The 20675-nt window shown below is 44.0% G+C and overlaps 33 non-coding genes across 33 annotated transcripts; all 33 read right to left on the bottom strand.

The window, feature by feature from the left end:
* Positions 1-859: 859 nt before the first annotated feature.
* On the bottom strand, positions 860-932 carry trnav-cac (transfer RNA valine (anticodon CAC)). The gene has a single exon. It is a non-coding gene; the product is annotated as a tRNA-Val (tRNA).
* Positions 933-1058: 126 nt separating this feature from the next.
* Positions 1059-1131, bottom strand: trnav-aac (transfer RNA valine (anticodon AAC)). The gene has a single exon. It is a non-coding gene; the product is annotated as a tRNA-Val (tRNA).
* Positions 1132-1914: 783 nt separating this feature from the next.
* Positions 1915-1987, bottom strand: trnav-cac (transfer RNA valine (anticodon CAC)). The gene has a single exon. It is a non-coding gene; the product is annotated as a tRNA-Val (tRNA).
* Positions 1988-2113: 126 nt separating this feature from the next.
* On the bottom strand, positions 2114-2186 carry trnav-aac (transfer RNA valine (anticodon AAC)). The gene has a single exon. It is a non-coding gene; the product is annotated as a tRNA-Val (tRNA).
* A 783-nt stretch (positions 2187-2969) lies between these two features.
* On the bottom strand, positions 2970-3042 carry trnav-cac (transfer RNA valine (anticodon CAC)). The gene has a single exon. It is a non-coding gene; the product is annotated as a tRNA-Val (tRNA).
* A 126-nt stretch (positions 3043-3168) lies between these two features.
* Positions 3169-3241, bottom strand: trnav-aac (transfer RNA valine (anticodon AAC)). The gene has a single exon. It is a non-coding gene; the product is annotated as a tRNA-Val (tRNA).
* A 783-nt stretch (positions 3242-4024) lies between these two features.
* On the bottom strand, positions 4025-4097 carry trnav-cac (transfer RNA valine (anticodon CAC)). Its single transcript has one exon. It is a non-coding gene; the product is annotated as a tRNA-Val (tRNA).
* Positions 4098-5079: 982 nt separating this feature from the next.
* On the bottom strand, positions 5080-5152 carry trnav-cac (transfer RNA valine (anticodon CAC)). Its single transcript has one exon. It is a non-coding gene; the product is annotated as a tRNA-Val (tRNA).
* Positions 5153-5278: 126 nt separating this feature from the next.
* On the bottom strand, positions 5279-5351 carry trnav-aac (transfer RNA valine (anticodon AAC)). The gene has a single exon. It is a non-coding gene; the product is annotated as a tRNA-Val (tRNA).
* A 783-nt stretch (positions 5352-6134) lies between these two features.
* On the bottom strand, positions 6135-6207 carry trnav-cac (transfer RNA valine (anticodon CAC)). The gene has a single exon. It is a non-coding gene; the product is annotated as a tRNA-Val (tRNA).
* A 982-nt stretch (positions 6208-7189) lies between these two features.
* Positions 7190-7262, bottom strand: trnav-cac (transfer RNA valine (anticodon CAC)). Its single transcript has one exon. It is a non-coding gene; the product is annotated as a tRNA-Val (tRNA).
* Positions 7263-7388: 126 nt separating this feature from the next.
* trnav-aac (transfer RNA valine (anticodon AAC)) lies at positions 7389-7461 on the bottom strand. The gene has a single exon. It is a non-coding gene; the product is annotated as a tRNA-Val (tRNA).
* Positions 7462-8244: 783 nt separating this feature from the next.
* Positions 8245-8317, bottom strand: trnav-cac (transfer RNA valine (anticodon CAC)). Its single transcript has one exon. It is a non-coding gene; the product is annotated as a tRNA-Val (tRNA).
* Positions 8318-8443: 126 nt separating this feature from the next.
* On the bottom strand, positions 8444-8516 carry trnav-aac (transfer RNA valine (anticodon AAC)). The gene has a single exon. It is a non-coding gene; the product is annotated as a tRNA-Val (tRNA).
* Positions 8517-9299: 783 nt separating this feature from the next.
* trnav-cac (transfer RNA valine (anticodon CAC)) lies at positions 9300-9372 on the bottom strand. The gene has a single exon. It is a non-coding gene; the product is annotated as a tRNA-Val (tRNA).
* Positions 9373-9498: 126 nt separating this feature from the next.
* trnav-aac (transfer RNA valine (anticodon AAC)) lies at positions 9499-9571 on the bottom strand. The gene has a single exon. It is a non-coding gene; the product is annotated as a tRNA-Val (tRNA).
* A 783-nt stretch (positions 9572-10354) lies between these two features.
* trnav-cac (transfer RNA valine (anticodon CAC)) lies at positions 10355-10427 on the bottom strand. The gene has a single exon. It is a non-coding gene; the product is annotated as a tRNA-Val (tRNA).
* Positions 10428-10553: 126 nt separating this feature from the next.
* Positions 10554-10626, bottom strand: trnav-aac (transfer RNA valine (anticodon AAC)). The gene has a single exon. It is a non-coding gene; the product is annotated as a tRNA-Val (tRNA).
* A 783-nt stretch (positions 10627-11409) lies between these two features.
* trnav-cac (transfer RNA valine (anticodon CAC)) lies at positions 11410-11482 on the bottom strand. Its single transcript has one exon. It is a non-coding gene; the product is annotated as a tRNA-Val (tRNA).
* Positions 11483-12464: 982 nt separating this feature from the next.
* On the bottom strand, positions 12465-12537 carry trnav-cac (transfer RNA valine (anticodon CAC)). Its single transcript has one exon. It is a non-coding gene; the product is annotated as a tRNA-Val (tRNA).
* Positions 12538-12663: 126 nt separating this feature from the next.
* On the bottom strand, positions 12664-12736 carry trnav-aac (transfer RNA valine (anticodon AAC)). Its single transcript has one exon. It is a non-coding gene; the product is annotated as a tRNA-Val (tRNA).
* A 783-nt stretch (positions 12737-13519) lies between these two features.
* On the bottom strand, positions 13520-13592 carry trnav-cac (transfer RNA valine (anticodon CAC)). The gene has a single exon. It is a non-coding gene; the product is annotated as a tRNA-Val (tRNA).
* A 126-nt stretch (positions 13593-13718) lies between these two features.
* trnav-aac (transfer RNA valine (anticodon AAC)) lies at positions 13719-13791 on the bottom strand. The gene has a single exon. It is a non-coding gene; the product is annotated as a tRNA-Val (tRNA).
* Positions 13792-14574: 783 nt separating this feature from the next.
* Positions 14575-14647, bottom strand: trnav-cac (transfer RNA valine (anticodon CAC)). Its single transcript has one exon. It is a non-coding gene; the product is annotated as a tRNA-Val (tRNA).
* Positions 14648-14773: 126 nt separating this feature from the next.
* trnav-aac (transfer RNA valine (anticodon AAC)) lies at positions 14774-14846 on the bottom strand. The gene has a single exon. It is a non-coding gene; the product is annotated as a tRNA-Val (tRNA).
* A 783-nt stretch (positions 14847-15629) lies between these two features.
* trnav-cac (transfer RNA valine (anticodon CAC)) lies at positions 15630-15702 on the bottom strand. Its single transcript has one exon. It is a non-coding gene; the product is annotated as a tRNA-Val (tRNA).
* Positions 15703-16684: 982 nt separating this feature from the next.
* trnav-cac (transfer RNA valine (anticodon CAC)) lies at positions 16685-16757 on the bottom strand. Its single transcript has one exon. It is a non-coding gene; the product is annotated as a tRNA-Val (tRNA).
* Positions 16758-16883: 126 nt separating this feature from the next.
* trnav-aac (transfer RNA valine (anticodon AAC)) lies at positions 16884-16956 on the bottom strand. The gene has a single exon. It is a non-coding gene; the product is annotated as a tRNA-Val (tRNA).
* A 783-nt stretch (positions 16957-17739) lies between these two features.
* Positions 17740-17812, bottom strand: trnav-cac (transfer RNA valine (anticodon CAC)). Its single transcript has one exon. It is a non-coding gene; the product is annotated as a tRNA-Val (tRNA).
* A 982-nt stretch (positions 17813-18794) lies between these two features.
* On the bottom strand, positions 18795-18867 carry trnav-cac (transfer RNA valine (anticodon CAC)). Its single transcript has one exon. It is a non-coding gene; the product is annotated as a tRNA-Val (tRNA).
* Positions 18868-18993: 126 nt separating this feature from the next.
* On the bottom strand, positions 18994-19066 carry trnav-aac (transfer RNA valine (anticodon AAC)). Its single transcript has one exon. It is a non-coding gene; the product is annotated as a tRNA-Val (tRNA).
* A 783-nt stretch (positions 19067-19849) lies between these two features.
* On the bottom strand, positions 19850-19922 carry trnav-cac (transfer RNA valine (anticodon CAC)). The gene has a single exon. It is a non-coding gene; the product is annotated as a tRNA-Val (tRNA).
* Positions 19923-20048: 126 nt separating this feature from the next.
* On the bottom strand, positions 20049-20121 carry trnav-aac (transfer RNA valine (anticodon AAC)). Its single transcript has one exon. It is a non-coding gene; the product is annotated as a tRNA-Val (tRNA).
* Positions 20122-20675: the final 554 nt, after the last annotated feature.

Consider the following 20675-nt stretch of genomic DNA (forward strand, 5'->3'; position numbering starts at 1 on the left):
CTCTGTTCCTGCTCGGTTTCGAACCGAGGACCTTTCGTGTGTTAGGCGAACGTGATGACCACTACACTACAGAAACTTGATTAGAATCCACCGTTCTTTTAACTCGGCTTGGCAGAAGGCCTTTGTAGTGTTGACGAATAAAGCAACAGATCCCTACTTAAGCAATTTTGGAAAAAGCCACCAGCTGTTACCACCAAGTTTCGAACTGGGGACCTTTCGCATGAGCCAAACGTGACAACCACTACACTATGGAATCCTTCGCAGAGACGACTGCCAGCAATCTCCTGGTGATCGCTTGTGGAAGAGCGAACTAAGGAAAAGATAATTAAACACCTCACCTGACTTTGCAAACATTTCATGTTTTCCCACAAAAGAGAAACTCTGTTTCTGCTCGGTAAATCCACTTGGCAGAAGGCATTTGTAGTGTTTACGAAGAAAGCAGTAGATCCCTACTTAAACAATTTTGGAAAAAGCCAACAGCTGTTTCAAAACAGTTTCAAACTGGGGACCTTTCGTGTGTGAGGTGAACGTGATAACCATTACACTACAGAAACTTGTGCAGAGAAGACAGCCAGCAATCTCGTGGTGATCGCTTGTTGAAAAACCTATAAAGGAAAAGATTACTAAATCTCTCGTCTGACGATGCAAACAATTGATGTTTAACGTTCAAGGCAAAAAGCTGTTTCCGCTCAGTTTGGAACCGAGGACCTTTCGCGTGTAAAGCGAACGTGATGACCACTACAGAAACCTGACGGGGAGCCACTCTTCTTTTAACACTACTTGGCAGAAGAGGCCTTTGTAGTGTTGACTAAGAATGCAGCAGAGCCTGGCTTAAGCAATTTTGGAAAAAGCCAGTACCTGTTTCCACCCAGTTTCGAACTGGGGACCTTTCGCGTGTGAGGCGAACGTGATAACCACTACACTATGGAAACTTGCAAAAAGTACACAGCCAGCAATCTCCTGGTGATCGCTTGCTGTAAAACGAATAAAGGAAAAGATAACTAAATCCCTCCCCTGACTTTGCAAACAGTTCATGTTTACCAACAAAATAGAAACACTGTTTCTGCTCGGTTTCGAACCGAGGACCTTTCGCGTGTTAGGCGAACGTGATGACCACTACACTACAGAAACTTGATTAGGGTCCACCGTTCTTTTAACTCGGCTTGGCAGAAGGCCTTTGTAGTGTTGACGAAGAAAGCAACAGATCCCTACTTAAGCAATTTTGGAAAAAGCCACCAGCTGTTACCACCAAGTTTCGAACTGGGGACCTTTCGCATGCGGCAAACGTGACAACCACTACACTATGGAATCCTTCGCAGAGACGACTGCCAGCAATCTCCTGGTGATCGCTTGTGGAAGAGCGAACTAAGGAAAAGATAATTAAACACCTCACCTGACTTTGCAAACATTTCATGTTTTCCCACAAAAGAGAAACTCTGTTTCTGCTCGGTAAATCCACTTGGCAGAAGGCATTTGTAGTGTTTACGAAGAAAGCAGTAGATCCCTACTTAAACAATTTTGGAAAAAGCCAACAGCTGTTTCAAAACAGTTACAAACTGGGGACCTTTTGTGTGTGAGGTAAACGTGATAACCATTACACTACAGAAACTTGTGCAGAGAAGACAGCCAGCATTCTCGTGGTGATCGCTTGTTGAAAAACCTATAAAGGAAAAGATTACTAAATCTCTCGTCTGACGATGCAAACAATTAATGTTTTACGTTCAAGGCAAAAAGCTGTTTCCGCTCAGTTTGGAACCGAGGACCTTTCGCGTGTAAAGCGAACGTGATGACCACTACAGAAACCTGACGGGGAGCCTCTCTTCTTTTAACACTACTTGGCAGAAGAGGCCTTTGTAGTGTTGACTAAGAATGCAGCAGAGCCTGGTTTAAGTAATTTTGGAGAAAGCCAGTAGCTGTTTCCACCCAGTTTCGAACTGGGGACCTTTCGCGTGTGAGGCGAACGTGATAACCACTACACTATGGAAACTTGCAAAAAATACACAGCCAGCAATCTCCTGGTGATCGCTTGCTGTAAAACGAATAAAGGAAAAGATAACTAAATCCCTCCCCTGACTTTGCAAACAGTTCATGTTTACCCACGAAAGAGAAACACTGTTTCTGCTCGGTTTCGAACCGAGGACCTTTCGCGTGTTAGGCGAACGTGATGACCACTACACTACAGAAACTTGATTAGTGTCCACCGTTCTTTTAACTCGGCTTGGCAGAAGGCCTTTGTAGTGTTGACGAAGAAAGCAACAGATCCCTACTTAAGCAATTTTGGAAAAAGCCACCAGCTGTTACCACCAAGTTTCGAACTGGTGACCTTTCGCATGCGGCAAACGTGACAACCACTACACTATGGAATCCTTCGCAGAGACGACTGCCAGCAATCTCCTGGTGATCGCTTGTGGAAGAGCGAACTAAGGAAAAGATAATTAAACACCTCACCTGACTTTGCAAACATTTCATGTTTTCCCACAAAAGAGAAACTCTGTTTCTGCTCGGTAAATCCACTTGGCAGAAGGCATTTGTAGTGTTTACGAAGAAAGCAGTAGATCCCTACTTAAACAATTTTGGAAAAAGCCAACAGCTGTTTCAAAACAGTTTCAAACTGGGGACCTTTCGTGTGTGAGGTGAACGTGATAACCATTACACTACAGAAACTTGTGCAGAGAAGACAGCCAGCAATCTCGTGGTGATCGCTTGTTGAAAAACCTATAAAGGAAAAGATTACTAAATCTCTCGTCTGACGATGCAAACAATTAATGTTTTACGTTCAAGGCAAAAAGCTGTTTCCGCTCAGTTTGGAACCGAGGACCTTTCGCGTGTAAAGCGAACGTGATGACCACTACAGAAACCTGACGGGGAGCCACTCTTCTTTTAACACTACTTGGCAGAAGAGGCCTTTGTAGTGTTGACTAAGAATGCAGCAGAGCCTGGTTTAAGTAATTTTGGAGAAAGCCAGTAGCTGTTTCCACCCAGTTTCGAACTGGGGACCTTTCGCGTGTGAGGCAAACGTGATAACCACTACACTATGGAAACTTGCAAAAAATACACAGCCAGCAATCTCCTGGTGATCGCTTGCTGTAAAACGAATAAAGGAAAAGATAACTAAATCCCTCCCCTGACTTTGCAAACAGTTCATGTTTACCCACGAAAGAGAAACACTGTTTCTGCTCGGTTTCGAACCGAGGACCTTTCGCGTGTTAGGCGAACGTGATGACCACTACACTACAGAAACTTGATTAGGGTCCACCGTTCTTTTAACTCGGCTTGGCAGAAGGCCTTTGTAGTGTTGACGAAGAAAGCAACAGATCCCTACTTAAGCAATTTTGGAAAAAGCCACCAGCTGTTACCACCAAGTTTCGAACTGGGGACCTTTCGCATGCGGCAAACGTGACAACCACTACACTATGGAATCCTTCGCAGAGACGACTGCCAGCAATCTCCTGGTGATCGCTTGTGGAAGAGCGAACTAAGGAAAAGATAATTAAACACCTCACCTGACTTTGCAAACATTTCATGTTTTCCCACAAAAGAGAAATTCTGTTTCTGCTCGGTAAATCCACTTGGCAGAAGGCATTTGTAGTGTTTACGAAGAAAGCAGTAGATCCCTACTTAAACAATTTTGGAAAAAGCCAACAGCTGTTTCAAAACAGTTTCAAACTGGGGACCTTTTGTGTGTGAGGTGAACGTGATAACCATTACACTACAGAAACTTGTGCAGAGAAGACAGCCAGCAATCTCGTGGTGATCGCTTGTTGAAAAACCTATAAAGGAAAAGATTACTAAATCTCTCGTCTGACGATGCAAACAATTAATGTTTTACGTCCAAGGCAAAAAGCTGTTTCCGCTCAGTTTGGAACCGAGGACCTTTCGCGTGTAAAGCAAACGTGATGACCACTACAGAAACCTGACGGGGAGCCTCTCTTCTTTTAACACTACTTGGCAGAAGAGGCCTTTGTAGTGTTGACTAAGAATGCAGCAGAGCCTGGCTTAAGCAATTTTGGAAAAAGCCAGTACCTGTTTCCACCCAGTTTCGAACTGGGGACCTTTCGCGTGTGAGGCGAACGTGATAACCACTACACTATGGAAACTTGCAAAAAGTACACAGCCAGCAATCTCCTGGTGATCGCTTGCTGTAAAACGAATAAAGGAAAAGATAACTAAATCCCTCCCCTGACTTTGCAAACAGTTCATGTTTACCAACAAAAGAGAAACACTGTTTCTGCTCGGTTTCGAACCGAAGACCTTTCGCGTGTTAGGCGAACGTGATGACCACTACACTACAGAAACTTGATTAGGGTCCACCGTTCTTTTAACTCGGCTTGGCAGAAGGCCTTTGTAGTGTTGACGAAGAAAGCAACAGATCCCTACTTAAGCAATTTTGGAAAAAGCCACCAGCTGTTACCACCAAGTTTCGAACTGGTGACCTTTCGCATGCGGCAAACGTGACAACCACTACACTATGGAATCCTTCGCAGAGACGACTGCCAGCAATCTCCTGGTGATCGCTTGTGGAAGAGCGAACTAAGGAAAAGATAATTAAACACCTCACCTGACTTTGCAAACATTTCATGTTTTCCCACAAAAGAGAAACTCTGTTTCTGCTCGGTAAATCCACTTGGCAGAAGGCATTTGTAGTGTTTACGAAGAAAGCAGTAGATCCCTACTTAAACAATTTTGGAAAAAGCCAACAGCTGTTTCAAAACAGTTTCAAACTGGGGACCTTTTGTGTGTGAGGTGAACGTGATAACCATTACACTACAGAAACTTGTGCAGAGAAGACAGCCAGCATTCTCGTGGTGATCGCTTGTTGAAAAACCTATAAAGGAAAAGATTACTAAATCTCTCGTCTGACGATGCAAACAATTAATGTTTTACGTCCAAGGCAAAAAGCTGTTTCCACTCAGTTTGGAACCGAGGACCTTTCGCGTGTAAAGCAAACGTGATGACCACTACAGAAACCTGACGGGGAGCCTCTCTTCTTTTAACACTACTTGGCAGAAGAGGCCTTTGTAGTGTTGACTAAGAATGCAGCAGAGCCTGGCTTAAGCAATTTTGGAAAAAGCCAGTACCTGTTTCCACCCAGTTTCGAACTGGGGACCTTTCGCGTGTGAGGCGAACGTGATAACCACTACACTATGGAAACTTGCAAAAAGTACACAGTCAGCAATCTCCTGGTGATCGCTTGCTGTAAAACGAATAAAGGAAAAGATAACTAAATCCCTCCCCTGACTTTGCAAACAGTTCATGTTTACCCACAAAAGAGAAACTCTGTTTCTGCTCGGTTTCGAACCGAGGACCTTTCGTGTGTTAGACGAACGTGATGACCACTACACTACAGAAACTTGATTAGGGTCCACCGTTCTTTTAACTTGGCTTGGCAGAAGGCCTTTGTAGTGTTGACGAAGAAAGCAACAGATCCCTACTTAAGCAATTTTGGAAAAAGCCACCAGCTGTTACCACCAAGTTTCGAACTGGGGACCTTTCGCATGCGGCAAACGTGACAACCACTACACTATGGAATCCTTCGCAGAGACGACTGCCAGCAATCTCCTGGTGATCGCTTGTGGAAGAGTGAACTAAGGAAAAGATAATTAAACACCTCACCTGACTTTGCAAACATTTCATGTTTTCCCACAAAAGAGAAACTCTGTTTCTGCTCGGTAAATCCACTTGGCAGAAGGCATTTGTAGTGTTTACGAAGAAAGCAGTAGATCCCTACTTAAACAATTTTGGAAAAAGCCAACAGCTGTTTCAAAACAGTTTCAAACTGGGGACCTTTTGTGTGTGAGGTGAACGTGATAACCATTACACTACAGAAACTTGTGCAGAGAAGACAGCCAGCATTCTCGTGGTGATCGCTTGTTGAAAAACCTATAAAGGAAAAGATTACTAAATCTCTCGTCTGACGATGCAAACAATTAATGTTTTACGTCCAAGGCAAAAAGCTGTTTCCGCTCAGTTTGGAACCGAGGACCTTTCGCGTGTAAAGCAAACGTGATGACCACTACAGAAACCTGACGGGGAGCCTCTCTTCTTTTAACACTACTTGGCAGAAGAGGCCTTTGTAGTGTTGACTAAGAATGCAGCAGAGCCTGGCTTAAGCAATTTTGGAAAAAGCCAGTACCTGTTTCCACCCAGTTTCGAACTGGGGACCTTTCGCGTGTGAGGCGAACGTGATAACCACTACACTATGGAAACTTGCAAAAAGTACACAGTCAGCAATCTCCTGGTGATCGCTTGCTGTAAAACGAATAAAGGAAAAGATAACTAAATCCCTCCCCTGACTTTGCAAACAGTTCATGTTTACCCACAAAAGAGAAACTCTGTTTCTGCTCGGTTTCGAACCGAGGACTTTTCGTGTGTTAGGCGAACGTGATGACCACTACACTACAGAAACTTGATTAGAATCCACCGTTCTTTTAACTCGGCTTGGCAGAAGGCCTTTGTAGTGTTGACGAATAAAGCAACAGATCCCTACTTAAGCAATTTTGGAAAAAGCCACCAGCTGTTACCACCAAGTTTCGAACTGGGGACCTTTCGCATGAGCCAAACGTGACAACCACTACACTATGGAATCCTTCGCAGAGACGACTGCCAGCAATCTCCTGGTGATCGCTTGTGGAAGAGCGAACTAAGGAAAAGATAATTAAACACCTCACCTGACTTTGCAAACATTTCATGTTTTCCCACAAAAGAGAAACTCTGTTTCTGCTCGGTAAATCCACTTGGCAGAAGGCATTTGTAGTGTTTACGAAGAAAGCAGTAGATCCCTACTTAAACAATTTTGGAAAAAGCCAACAGCTGTTTCAAAACAGTTTCAAACTGGGGACCTTTCGTGTGTGAGGTGAACGTGATAACCATTACACTACAGAAACTTGTGCAGAGAAGACAGCCAGCAATCTCGTGGTGATCGCTTGTTGAAAAACCTATAAAGGAAAAGATTACTAAATCTCTCGTCTGACGATGCAAACAATTGATGTTTAACGTTCAAGGCAAAAAGCTGTTTCCGCTCAGTTTGGAACCGAGGACCTTTCGCGTGTAAAGCGAACGTGATGACCACTACAGAAACCTGACGGGGAGCCACTCTTCTTTTAACACTACTTGGCAGAAGAGGCCTTTGTAGTGTTGACTAAGAATGCAGCAGAGCCTGGCTTAAGCAATTTTGGAAAAAGCCAGTACCTGTTTCCACCCAGTTTCGAACTGGGGACCTTTCGCGTGTGAGGCGAACGTGATAACCACTACACTATGGAAACTTGCAAAAAGTACACAGCCAGCAATCTCCTGGTGATCGCTTGCTGTAAAACGAATAAAGGAAAAGATAACTAAATCCCTCCCCTGACTTTGCAAACAGTTCATGTTTACCAACAAAATAGAAACACTGTTTCTGCTCGGTTTCGAACCGAGGACCTTTCGCGTGTTAGGCGAACGTGATGACCACTACACTACAGAAACTTGATTAGGGTCCACCGTTCTTTTAACTCGGCTTGGCAGAAGGCCTTTGTAGTGTTGACGAAGAAAGCAACAGATCCCTACTTAAGCAATTTTGGAAAAAGCCACCAGCTGTTACCACCAAGTTTCGAACTGGGGACCTTTCGCATGCGGCAAACGTGACAACCACTACACTATGGAATCCTTCGCAGAGACGACTGCCAGCAATCTCCTGGTGATCGCTTGTGGAAGAGCGAACTAAGGAAAAGATAATTAAACACCTCACCTGACTTTGCAAACATTTCATGTTTTCCCACAAAAGAGAAACTCTGTTTCTGCTCGGTAAATCCACTTGGCAGAAGGCATTTGTAGTGTTTACGAAGAAAGCAGTAGATCCCTACTTAAACAATTTTGGAAAAAGCCAACAGCTGTTTCAAAACAGTTACAAACTGGGGACCTTTTGTGTGTGAGGTAAACGTGATAACCATTACACTACAGAAACTTGTGCAGAGAAGACAGCCAGCATTCTCGTGGTGATCGCTTGTTGAAAAACCTATAAAGGAAAAGATTACTAAATCTCTCGTCTGACGATGCAAACAATTAATGTTTTACGTTCAAGGCAAAAAGCTGTTTCCGCTCAGTTTGGAACCGAGGACCTTTCGCGTGTAAAGCGAACGTGATGACCACTACAGAAACCTGACGGGGAGCCACTCTTCTTTTAACACTACTTGGCAGAAGAGGCCTTTGTAGTGTTGACTAAGAATGCAGCAGAGCCTGGCTTAAGCAATTTTGGAAAAAGCCAGTACCTGTTTCCACCCAGTTTCGAACTGGGGACCTTTCGCGTGTGAGGCGAACGTGATAACCACTACACTATGGAAACTTGCAAAAAGTACACAGTCAGCAATCTCCTGGTGATCGCTTGCTGTAAAACGAATAAAGGAAAAGATAACTAAATCCCTCCCCTGACTTTGCAAACAGTTCATGTTTACCCACAAAAGAGAAACTCTGTTTCTGCTCGGTTTCGAACCGAGGACCTTTCGCGTGTTAGGCGAACGTGATGACCACTACACTACAGAAACTTGATTAGGATCCACCGTTCTTTTAACTCGGCTTGGCAGAAGGCCTTTGTAGTGTTGACGAATAAAGCAACAGATCCCTACTTAAGCAATTTTGGAAAAAGCCACCAGCTGTTACCACCAAGTTTCGAACTGGGGACCTTTCGCATGAGCCAAACGTGACAACCACTACACTATGGAATCCTTCGCAGAGACGACTGCCAGCAATCTCCTGGTGATCGCTTGTGGAAGAGCGAACTAAGGAAAAGATAATTAAACACCTCACCTGACTTTGCAAACATTTCATGTTTTCCCACAAAAGAGAAACTCTGTTTCTGCTCGGTAAATCCACTTGGCAGAAGGCATTTGTAGTGTTTACGAAGAAAGCAGTAGATCCCTACTTAAACAATTTTGGAAAAAGCCAACAGCTGTTTCAAAACAGTTTCAAACTGGGGACCTTTTGTGTGTGAGGTGAACGTGATAACCATTACACTACAGAAACTTGTGCAGAGAAGACAGCCAGCATTCTCGTGGTGATCGCTTGTTGAAAAACCTATAAAGGAAAAGATTACTAAATCTCTCGTCTGACGATGCAAACAATTAATGTTTTACGTCCAAGGCAAAAAGCTGTTTCCGCTCAGTTTGGAACCGAGGACCTTTCGCGTGTAAAGCAAACGTGATGACCACTACAGAAACCTGACGGGGAGCCTCTCTTCTTTTAACACTACTTGGCAGAAGAGGCCTTTGTAGTGTTGACTAAGAATGCAGCAGAGCCTGGCTTAAGCAATTTTGGAAAAAGCCAGTACCTGTTTCCACCCAGTTTCGAACTGGGGACCTTTCGCGTGTGAGGCAAACGTGATAACCACTACACTATGGAAACTTGCAAAAAGTACACAGTCAGCAATCTCCTGGTGATCGCTTGCTGTAAAACGAATAAAGGAAAAGATAACTAAATCCCTCCCCTGACTTTGCAAACAGTTCATGTTTACCCACAAAAGAGAAACTCTGTTTCTGCTCGGTTTCGAACCGAGGACCTTTCGCGTGTTAGGCGAACGTGATGACCACTACACTACAGAAACTTGATTAGGATCCACCGTTCTTTTAACTCGGCTTGGCAGAAGGCCTTTGTAGTGTTGACGAATAAAGCAACAGATCCCTACTTAAGCAATTTTGGAAAAAGCCACCAGCTGTTACCACCAAGTTTCGAACTGGGGACCTTTCGCATGAGCCAAACGTGACAACCACTACACTATGGAATCCTTCGCAGAGACGACTGCCAGCAATCTCCTGGTGATCGCTTGTGGAATAGCGAACTAAGGAAAAGATAATTAAACACCTCACCTGACTTTGCAAACATTTCATGTTTTCCCACAAAAGAGAAACTCTGTTTCTGCTCGGTAAATCCACTTGGCAGAAGGCATTTGTAGTGTTTACGAAGAAAGCAGTAGATCCCTACTTAAACAATTTTGGAAAAAGCCAACAGCTGTTTCAAAACAGTTTCAAACTGGGGACCTTTCGTGTGTGAGGTGAACGTGATAACCATTACACTACAGAAACTTGTGCAGAGAAGACAGCCAGCAATCTCGTGGTGATCGCTTGTTGAAAAACCTATAAAGGAAAAGATTACTAAATCTCTCGTCTGACGATGCAAACAATTAATGTTTTACGTTCAAGGCAAAAAGCTGTTTCCGCTCAGTTTGGAACCGAGGACCTTTCGCGTGTAAAGCGAACGTGATGACCACTACAGAAACCTGACGGGGAGCCACTCTTCTTTTAACACTACTTGGCAGAAGAGGCCTTTGTAGTGTTGACTAAGAATGCAGCAGAGCCTGGTTTAAGTAATTTTGGAGAAAGCCAGTAGCTGTTTCCACCCAGTTTCGAACTGGGGACCTTTCGCGTGTGAGGCGAACGTGATAACCACTACACTATGGAAACTTGCAAAAAATACACAGCCAGCAATCTCCTGGTGATCGCTTGCTGTAAAACGAATAAAGGAAAAGATAACTAAATCCCTCCCCTGACTTTGCAAACAGTTCATGTTTACCCACGAAAGAGAAACACTGTTTCTGCTCGGTTTCGAACCGAGGACCTTTCGCGTGTTAGGCGAACGTGATGACCACTACACTACAGAAACTTGATTAGGGTCCACCGTTCTTTTAACTCGGCTTGGCAGAAGGCCTTTGTAGTGTTGACGAAGAAAGCAACAGATCCCTACTTAAGCAATTTTGGAAAAAGCCACCAGCTGTTACCACCAAGTTTCGAACTGGGGACCTTTCGCATGCGGCAAACGTGACAACCACTACACTATGGAATCCTTCGCAGAGACGACTGCCAGCAATCTCCTGGTGATCGCTTGTGGAAGAGTGAACTAAGGAAAAGATAATTAAACACCTCACCTGACTTTGCAAACATTTCATGTTTTCCCACAAAAGAGAAATTCTGTTTCTGCTCGGTAAATCCACTTGGCAGAAGGCATTTGTAGTGTTTACGAAGAAAGCAGTAGATCCCTACTTAAACAATTTTGGAAAAAGCCAACAGCTGTTTCAAAACAGTTTCAAACTGGGGACCTTTCGTGTGTGAGGTGAACGTGATAACCATTACACTACAGAAACTTGTGCAGAGAAGACAGCCAGCAATCTCGTGGTGATCGCTTGTTGAAAAACCTATAAAGGAAAAGATTACTAAATCTCTCGTCTGACGATGCAAACAATTAATGTTTTACGTCCAAGGCAAAAAGCTGTTTCCGCTCAGTTTGGAACCGAGGACCTTTCGCGTGTAAAGCAAACGTGATGACCACTACAGAAACCTGACGGGGAGCCTCTCTTCTTTTAACACTACTTGGCAGAAGAGGCCTTTGTAGTGTTGACTAAGAATGCAGCAGAGCCTGGCTTAAGCAATTTTGGAAAAAGCCAGTACCTGTTTCCACCCAGTCTCGAACTGGGGACCTTTCGCGTGTGAGGCGAACGTGATAACCACTACACTATGGAAACTTGCAAAAAGTACACAGTCAGCAATCTCCTGGTGATCGCTTGCTGTAAAACGAATAAAGGAAAAGATAACTAAATCCCTCCCCTGACTTTGCAAACAGTTCATGTTTACCCACAAAAGAGAAACTCTGTTCCTGCTCGGTTTCGAACCGAGGACCTTTCGTGTGTTAGGCGAACGTGATGACCACTACACTACAGAAACTTGATTAGAATCCACCGTTCTTTTAACTCGGCTTGGCAGAAGGCCTTTGTAGTGTTGACGAATAAAGCAACAGATCCCTACTTAAGCAATTTTGGAAAAAGCCACCAGCTGTTACCACCAAGTTTCGAACTGGGGACCTTTCGCATGAGCCAAACGTGACAACCACTACACTATGGAATCCTTCGCAGAGACGACTGCCAGCAATCTCCTGGTGATCGCTTGTGGAAGAGCGAACTAAGGAAAAGATAATTAAACACCTCACCTGACTTTGCAAACATTTCATGTTTTCCCACAAAAGAGAAACTCTGTTTCTGCTCGGTAAATCCACTTGGCAGAAGGCATTTGTAGTGTTTACGAAGAAAGCAGTAGATCCCTACTTAAACAATTTTGGAAAAAGCCAACAGCTGTTTCAAAACAGTTTCAAACTGGGGACCTTTCGTGTGTGAGGTGAACGTGATAACCATTACACTACAGAAACTTGTGCAGAGAAGACAGCCAGCAATCTCGTGGTGATCGCTTGTTGAAAAACCTATAAAGGAAAAGATTACTAAATCTCTCGTCTGACGATGCAAACAATTGATGTTTAACGTTCAAGGCAAAAAGCTGTTTCCGCTCAGTTTGGAACCGAGGACCTTTCGCGTGTAAAGCGAACGTGATGACCACTACAGAAACCTGACGGGGAGCCACTCTTCTTTTAACACTACTTGGCAGAAGAGGCCTTTGTAGTGTTGACTAAGAATGCAGCAGAGCCTGGCTTAAGCAATTTTGGAAAAAGCCAGTACCTGTTTCCACCCAGTTTCGAACTGGGGACCTTTCGCGTGTGAGGCGAACGTGATAACCACTACACTATGGAAACTTGCAAAAAGTACACAGCCAGCAATCTCCTGGTGATCGCTTGCTGTAAAACGAATAAAGGAAAAGATAACTAAATCCCTCCCCTGACTTTGCAAACAGTTCATGTTTACCAACAAAATAGAAACACTGTTTCTGCTCGGTTTCGAACCGAGGACCTTTCGCGTGTTAGGCGAACGTGATGACCACTACACTACAGAAACTTGATTAGGGTCCACCGTTCTTTTAACTCGGCTTGGCAGAAGGCCTTTGTAGTGTTGACGAAGAAAGCAACAGATCCCTACTTAAGCAATTTTGGAAAAAGCCACCAGCTGTTACCACCAAGTTTCGAACTGGGGACCTTTCGCATGCGGCAAACGTGACAACCACTACACTATGGAATCCTTCGCAGAGACGACTGCCAGCAATCTCCTGGTGATCGCTTGTGGAAGAGCGAACTAAGGAAAAGATAATTAAACACCTCACCTGACTTTGCAAACATTTCATGTTTTCCCACAAAAGAGAAACTCTGTTTCTGCTCGGTAAATCCACTTGGCAGAAGGCATTTGTAGTGTTTACGAAGAAAGCAGTAGATCCCTACTTAAACAATTTTGGAAAAAGCCAACAGCTGTTTCAAAACAGTTACAAACTGGGGACCTTTTGTGTGTGAGGTAAACGTGATAACCATTACACTACAGAAACTTGTGCAGAGAAGACAGCCAGCATTCTCGTGGTGATCGCTTGTTGAAAAACCTATAAAGGAAAAGATTACTAAATCTCTCGTCTGACGATGCAAACAATTAATGTTTTACGTTCAAGGCAAAAAGCTGTTTCCGCTCAGTTTGGAACCGAGGACCTTTCGCGTGTAAAGCGAACGTGATGACCACTACAGAAACCTGACGGGGAGCCTCTCTTCTTTTAACACTACTTGGCAGAAGAGGCCTTTGTAGTGTTGACTAAGAATGCAGCAGAGCCTGGTTTAAGTAATTTTGGAGAAAGCCAGTAGCTGTTTCCACCCAGTTTCGAACTGGGGACCTTTCGCGTGTGAGGCGAACGTGATAACCACTACACTATGGAAACTTGCAAAAAATACACAGCCAGCAATCTCCTGGTGATCGCTTGCTGTAAAACGAATAAAGGAAAAGATAACTAAATCCCTCCCCTGACTTTGCAAACAGTTCATGTTTACCCACGAAAGAGAAACACTGTTTCTGCTCGGTTTCGAACCGAGGACCTTTCGCGTGTTAGGCGAACGTGATGACCACTACACTACAGAAACTTGATTAGTGTCCACCGTTCTTTTAACTCGGCTTGGCAGAAGGCCTTTGTAGTGTTGACGAAGAAAGCAACAGATCCCTACTTAAGCAATTTTGGAAAAAGCCACCAGCTGTTACCACCAAGTTTCGAACTGGTGACCTTTCGCATGCGGCAAACGTGACAACCACTACACTATGGAATCCTTCGCAGAGACGACTGCCAGCAATCTCCTGGTGATCGCTTGTGGAAGAGCGAACTAAGGAAAAGATAATTAAACACCTCACCTGACTTTGCAAACATTTCATGTTTTCCCACAAAAGAGAAACTCTGTTTCTGCTCGGTAAATCCACTTGGCAGAAGGCATTTGTAGTGTTTACGAAGAAAGCAGTAGATCCCTACTTAAACAATTTTGGAAAAAGCCAACAGCTGTTTCAAAACAGTTTCAAACTGGGGACCTTTCGTGTGTGAGGTGAACGTGATAACCATTACACTACAGAAACTTGTGCAGAGAAGACAGCCAGCAATCTCGTGGTGATCGCTTGTTGAAAAACCTATAAAGGAAAAGATTACTAAATCTCTCGTCTGACGATGCAAACAATTAATGTTTTACGTTCAAGGCAAAAAGCTGTTTCCGCTCAGTTTGGAACCGAGGACCTTTCGCGTGTAAAGCGAACGTGATGACCACTACAGAAACCTGACGGGGAGCCACTCTTCTTTTAACACTACTTGGCAGAAGAGGCCTTTGTAGTGTTGACTAAGAATGCAGCAGAGCCTGGTTTAAGTAATTTTGGAGAAAGCCAGTAGCTGTTTCCACCCAGTTTCGAACTGGGGACCTTTCGCGTGTGAGGCAAACGTGATAACCACTACACTATGGAAACTTGCAAAAAATACACAGCCAGCAATCTCCTGGTGATCGCTTGCTGTAAAACGAATAAAGGAAAAGATAACTAAATCCCTCCCCTGACTTTGCAAACAGTTCATGTTTACCCACGAAAGAGAAACACTGTTTCTGCTCGGTTTCGAACCGAGGACCTTTCGCGTGTTAGGCGAACGTGATGACCACTACACTACAGAAACTTGATTAGGGTCCACCGTTCTTTTAACTCGGCTTGGCAGAAGGCCTTTGTAGTGTTGACGAAGAAAGCAACAGATCCCTACTTAAGCAATTTTGGAAAAAGCCACCAGCTGTTACCACCAAGTTTCGAACTGGGGACCTTTCGCATGCGGCAAACGTGACAACCACTACACTATGGAATCCTTCGCAGAGACGACTGCCAGCAATCTCCTGGTGATCGCTTGTGGAAGAGCGAACTAAGGAAAAGATAATTAAACACCTCACCTGACTTTGCAAACATTTCATGTTTTCCCACAAAAGAGAAATTCTGTTTCTGCTCGGTAAATCCACTTGGCAGAAGGCATTTGTAGTGTTTACGAAGAAAGCAGTAGATCCCTACTTAAACAATTTTGGAAAAAGCCAACAGCTGTTTCAAAACAGTTTCAAACTGGGGACCTTTTGTGTGTGAGGTGAACGTGATAACCATTACACTACAGAAACTTGTGCAGAGAAGACAGCCAGCAATCTCGTGGTGATCGCTTGTTGAAAAACCTATAAAGGAAAAGATTACTAAATCTCTCGTCTGACGATGCAAACAATTAATGTTTTACGTCCAAGGCAAAAAGCTGTTTCCGCTCAGTTTGGAACCGAGGACCTTTCGCGTGTAAAGCAAACGTGATGACCACTACAGAAACCTGACGGGGAGCCTCTCTTCTTTTAACACTACTTGGCAGAAGAGGCCTTTGTAGTGTTGACTAAGAATGCAGCAGAGCCTGGCTTAAGCAATTTTGGAAAAAGCCAGTACCTGTTTCCACCCAGTTTCGAACTGGGGACCTTTCGCGTGTGAGGCGAACGTGATAACCACTACACTATGGAAACTTGCAAAAAGTACACAGCCAGCAATCTCCTGGTGATCGCTTGCTGTAAAACGAATAAAGGAAAAGATAACTAAATCCCTCCCCTGACTTTGCAAACAGTTCATGTTTACCAACAAAAGAGAAACACTGTTTCTGCTCGGTTTCGAACCGAAGACCTTTCGCGTGTTAGGCGAACGTGATGACCACTACACTACAGAAACTTGATTAGGGTCCACCGTTCTTTTAACTCGGCTTGGCAGAAGGCCTTTGTAGTGTTGACGAAGAAAGCAACAGATCCCTACTTAAGCAATTTTGGAAAAAGCCACCAGCTGTTACCACCAAGTTTCGAACTGGTGACCTTTCGCATGCGGCAAACGTGACAACCACTACACTATGGAATCCTTCGCAGAGACGACTGCCAGCAATCTCCTGGTGATCGCTTGTGGAAGAGCGAACTAAGGAAAAGATAATTAAACACCTCACCTGACTTTGCAAACATTTCATGTTTTCCCACAAAAGAGAAACTCTGTTTCTGCTCGGTAAATCCACTTGGCAGAAGGCATTTGTAGTGTTTACGAAGAAAGCAGTAGATCCCTACTTAAACAATTTTGGAAAAAGCCAACAGCTGTTTCAAAACAGTTTCAAACTGGGGACCTTTTGTGTGTGAGGTGAACGTGATAACCATTACACTACAGAAACTTGTGCAGAGAAGACAGCCAGCATTCTCGTGGTGATCGCTTGTTGAAAAACCTATAAAGGAAAAGATTACTAAATCTCTCGTCTGACGATGCAAACAATTAATGTTTTACGTCCAAGGCAAAAAGCTGTTTCCACTCAGTTTGGAACCGAGGACCTTTCGCGTGTAAAGCAAACGTGATGACCACTACAGAAACCTGACGGGGAGCCTCTCTTCTTTTAACACTACTTGGCAGAAGAGGCCTTTGTAGTGTTGACTAAGAATGCAGCAGAGCCTGGCTTAAGCAATTTTGGAAAAAGCCAGTACCTGTTTCCACCCAGTTTCGAACTGGGGACCTTTCGCGTGTGAGGCGAACGTGATAACCACTACACTATGGAAACTTGCAAAAAGTACACAGTCAGCAATCTCCTGGTGATCGCTTGCTGTAAAACGAATAAAGGAAAAGATAACTAAATCCCTCCCCTGACTTTGCAAACAGTTCATGTTTACCCACAAAAGAGAAACTCTGTTTCTGCTCGGTTTCGAACCGAGGACCTTTCGTGTGTTAGACGAACGTGATGACCACTACACTACAGAAACTTGATTAGGGTCCACCGTTCTTTTAACTTGGCTTGGCAGAAGGCCTTTGTAGTGTTGACGAAGAAAGCAACAGATCCCTACTTAAGCAATTTTGGAAAAAGCCACCAGCTGTTACCACCAAGTTTCGAACTGGGGACCTTTCGCATGCGGCAAACGTGACAACCACTACACTATGGAATCCTTCGCAGAGACGACTGCCAGCAATCTCCTGGTGATCGCTTGTGGAAGAGTGAACTAAGGAAAAGATAATTAAACACCTCACCTGACTTTGCAAACATTTCATGTTTTCCCACAAAAGAGAAACTCTGTTTCTGCTCGGTAAATCCACTTGGCAGAAGGCATTTGTAGTGTTTACGAAGAAAGCAGTAGATCCCTACTTAAACAATTTTGGAAAAAGCCAACAGCTGTTTCAAAACAGTTTCAAACTGGGGACCTTTTGTGTGTGAGGTGAACGTGATAACCATTACACTACAGAAACTTGTGCAGAGAAGACAGCCAGCATTCTCGTGGTGATCGCTTGTTGAAAAACCTATAAAGGAAAAGATTACTAAATCTCTCGTCTGACGATGCAAACAATTAATGTTTTACGTCCAAGGCAAAAAGCTGTTTCCGCTCAGTTTGGAACCGAGGACCTTTCGCGTGTAAAGCAAACGTGATGACCACTACAGAAACCTGACGGGGAGCCTCTCTTCTTTTAACACTACTTGGCAGAAGAGGCCTTTGTAGTGTTGACTAAGAATGCAGCAGAGCCTGGCTTAAGCAATTTTGGAAAAAGCCAGTACCTGTTTCCACCCAGTTTCGAACTGGGGACCTTTCGCGTGTGAGGCGAACGTGATAACCACTACACTATGGAAACTTGCAAAAAGTACACAGTCAGCAATCTCCTGGTGATCGCTTGCTGTAAAACGAATAAAGGAAAAGATAACTAAATCCCTCCCCTGACTTTGCAAACAGTTCATGTTTACCCACAAAAGAGAAACTCTGTTTCTGCTCGGTTTCGAACCGAGGACTTTTCGTGTGTTAGGCGAACGTGATGACCACTACACTACAGAAACTTGATTAGAATCCACCGTTCTTTTAACTCGGCTTGGCAGAAGGCCTTTGTAGTGTTGACGAATAAAGCAACAGATCCCTACTTAAGCAATTTTGGAAAAAGCCACCAGCTGTTACCACCAAGTTTCGAACTGGGGACCTTTCGCATGAGCCAAACGTGACAACCACTACACTATGGAATCCTTCGCAGAGACGACTGCCAGCAATCTCCTGGTGATCGCTTGTGGAAGAGCGAACTAAGGAAAAGATAATTAAACACCTCACCTGACTTTGCAAACATTTCATGTTTTCCCACAAAAGAGAAACTCTGTTTCTGCTCGGTAAATCCACTTGGCAGAAGGCATTTGTAGTGTTTACGAAGAAAGCAGTAGATCCCTACTTAAACAATTTTGGAAAAAGCCAACAGCTGTTTCAAAACAGTTTCAAACTGGGGACCTTTCGTGTGTGAGGTGAACGTGATAACCATTACACTACAGAAACTTGTGCAGAGAAGACAGCCAGCAATCTCGTGGTGATCGCTTGTTGAAAAACCTATAAAGGAAAAGATTACTAAATCTCTCGTCTGACGATGCAAACAATTGATGTTTAACGTTCAAGGCAAAAAGCTGTTTCCGCTCAGTTTGGAACCGAGGACCTTTCGCGTGTAAAGCGAACGTGATGACCACTACAGAAACCTGACGGGGAGCCACTCTTCTTTTAACACTACTTGGCAGAAGAGGCCTTTGTAGTGTTGACTAAGAATGCAGCAGAGCCTGGCTTAAGCAATTTTGGAAAAAGCCAGTACCTGTTTCCACCCAGTTTCGAACTGGGGACCTTTCGCGTGTGAGGCGAACGTGATAACCACTACACTATGGAAACTTGCAAAAAGTACACAGCCAGCAATCTCCTGGTGATCGCTTGCTGTAAAACGAATAAAGGAAAAGATAACTAAATCCCTCCCCTGACTTTGCAAACAGTTCATGTTTACCAACAAAATAGAAACACTGTTTCTGCTCGGTTTCGAACCGAGGACCTTTCGCGTGTTAGGCGAACGTGATGACCACTACACTACAGAAACTTGATTAGGGTCCACCGTTCTTTTAACTCGGCTTGGCAGAAGGCCTTTGTAGTGTTGACGAAGAAAGCAACAGATCCCTACTTAAGCAATTTTGGAAAAAGCCACCAGCTGTTACCACCAAGTTTCGAACTGGGGACCTTTCGCATGCGGCAAACGTGACAACCACTACACTATGGAATCCTTCGCAGAGACGACTGCCAGCAATCTCCTGGTGATCGCTTGTGGAAGAGCGAACTAAGGAAAAGATAATTAAACACCTCACCTGACTTTGCAAACATTTCATGTTTTCCCACAAAAGAGAAACTCTGTTTCTGCTCGGTAAATCCACTTGGCAGAAGGCATTTGTAGTGTTTACGAAGAAAGCAGTAGATCCCTACTTAAACAATTTTGGAAAAAGCCAACAGCTGTTTCAAAACAGTTACAAACTGGGGACCTTTTGTGTGTGAGGTAAACGTGATAACCATTACACTACAGAAACTTGTGCAGAGAAGACAGCCAGCATTCTCGTGGTGATCGCTTGTTGAAAAACCTATAAAGGAAAAGATTACTAAATCTCTCGTCTGACGATGCAAACAATTAATGTTTTACGTTCAAGGCAAAAAGCTGTTTCCGCTCAGTTTGGAACCGAGGACCTTTCGCGTGTAAAGCGAACGTGATGACCACTACAGAAACCTGACGGGGAGCCACTCTTCTTTTAACACTACTTGGCAGAAGAGGCCTTTGTAGTGTTGACTAAGAATGCAGCAGAGCCTGGCTTAAGCAATTTTGGAAAAAGCCAGTACCTGTTTCCACCCAGTTTCGAACTGGGGACCTTTCGCGTGTGAGGCGAACGTGATAACCACTACACTATGGAAACTTGCAAAAAGTACACAGTCAGCAATCTCCTGGTGATCGCTTGCTGTAAAACGAATAAAGGAAAAGATAACTAAATCCCTCCCCTGACTTTGCAAACAGTTCATGTTTACCCACAAAAGAGAAACTCTGTTTCTGCTCGGTTTCGAACCGAGGACCTTTCGCGTGTTAGGCGAACGTGATGACCACTACACTACAGAAACTTGATTAGGATCCACCGTTCTTTTAACTCGGCTTGGCAGAAGGCCTTTGTAGTGTTGACGAATAAAGCAACAGATCCCTACTTAAGCAATTTTGGAAAAAGCCACCAGCTGTTACCACCAAGTTTCGAACTGGGGACCTTTCGCATGAGCCAAACGTGACAACCACTACACTATGGAATCCTTCGCAGAGACGACTGCCAGCAATCTCCTGGTGATCGCTTGTGGAAGAGCGAACTAAGGAAAAGATAATTAAACACCTCACCTGACTTTGCAAACATTTCATGTTTTCCCACAAAAGAGAAACTCTGTTTCTGCTCGGTAAATCCACTTGGCAGAAGGCATTTGTAGTGTTTACGAAGAAAGCAGTAGATCCCTACTTAAACAATTTTGGAAAAAGCCAACAGCTGTTTCAAAACAGTTTCAAACTGGGGACCTTTTGTGTGTGAGGTGAACGTGATAACCATTACACTACAGAAACTTGTGCAGAGAAGACAGCCAGCATTCTCGTGGTGATCGCTTGTTGAAAAACCTATAAAGGAAAAGATTACTAAATC

This window comes from Garra rufa, chromosome 1 (assembly GCF_049309525.1).
Source record: "Garra rufa chromosome 1, GarRuf1.0, whole genome shotgun sequence".
Lineage (NCBI taxonomy): Eukaryota > Metazoa > Chordata > Actinopteri > Cypriniformes > Cyprinidae > Garra > Garra rufa.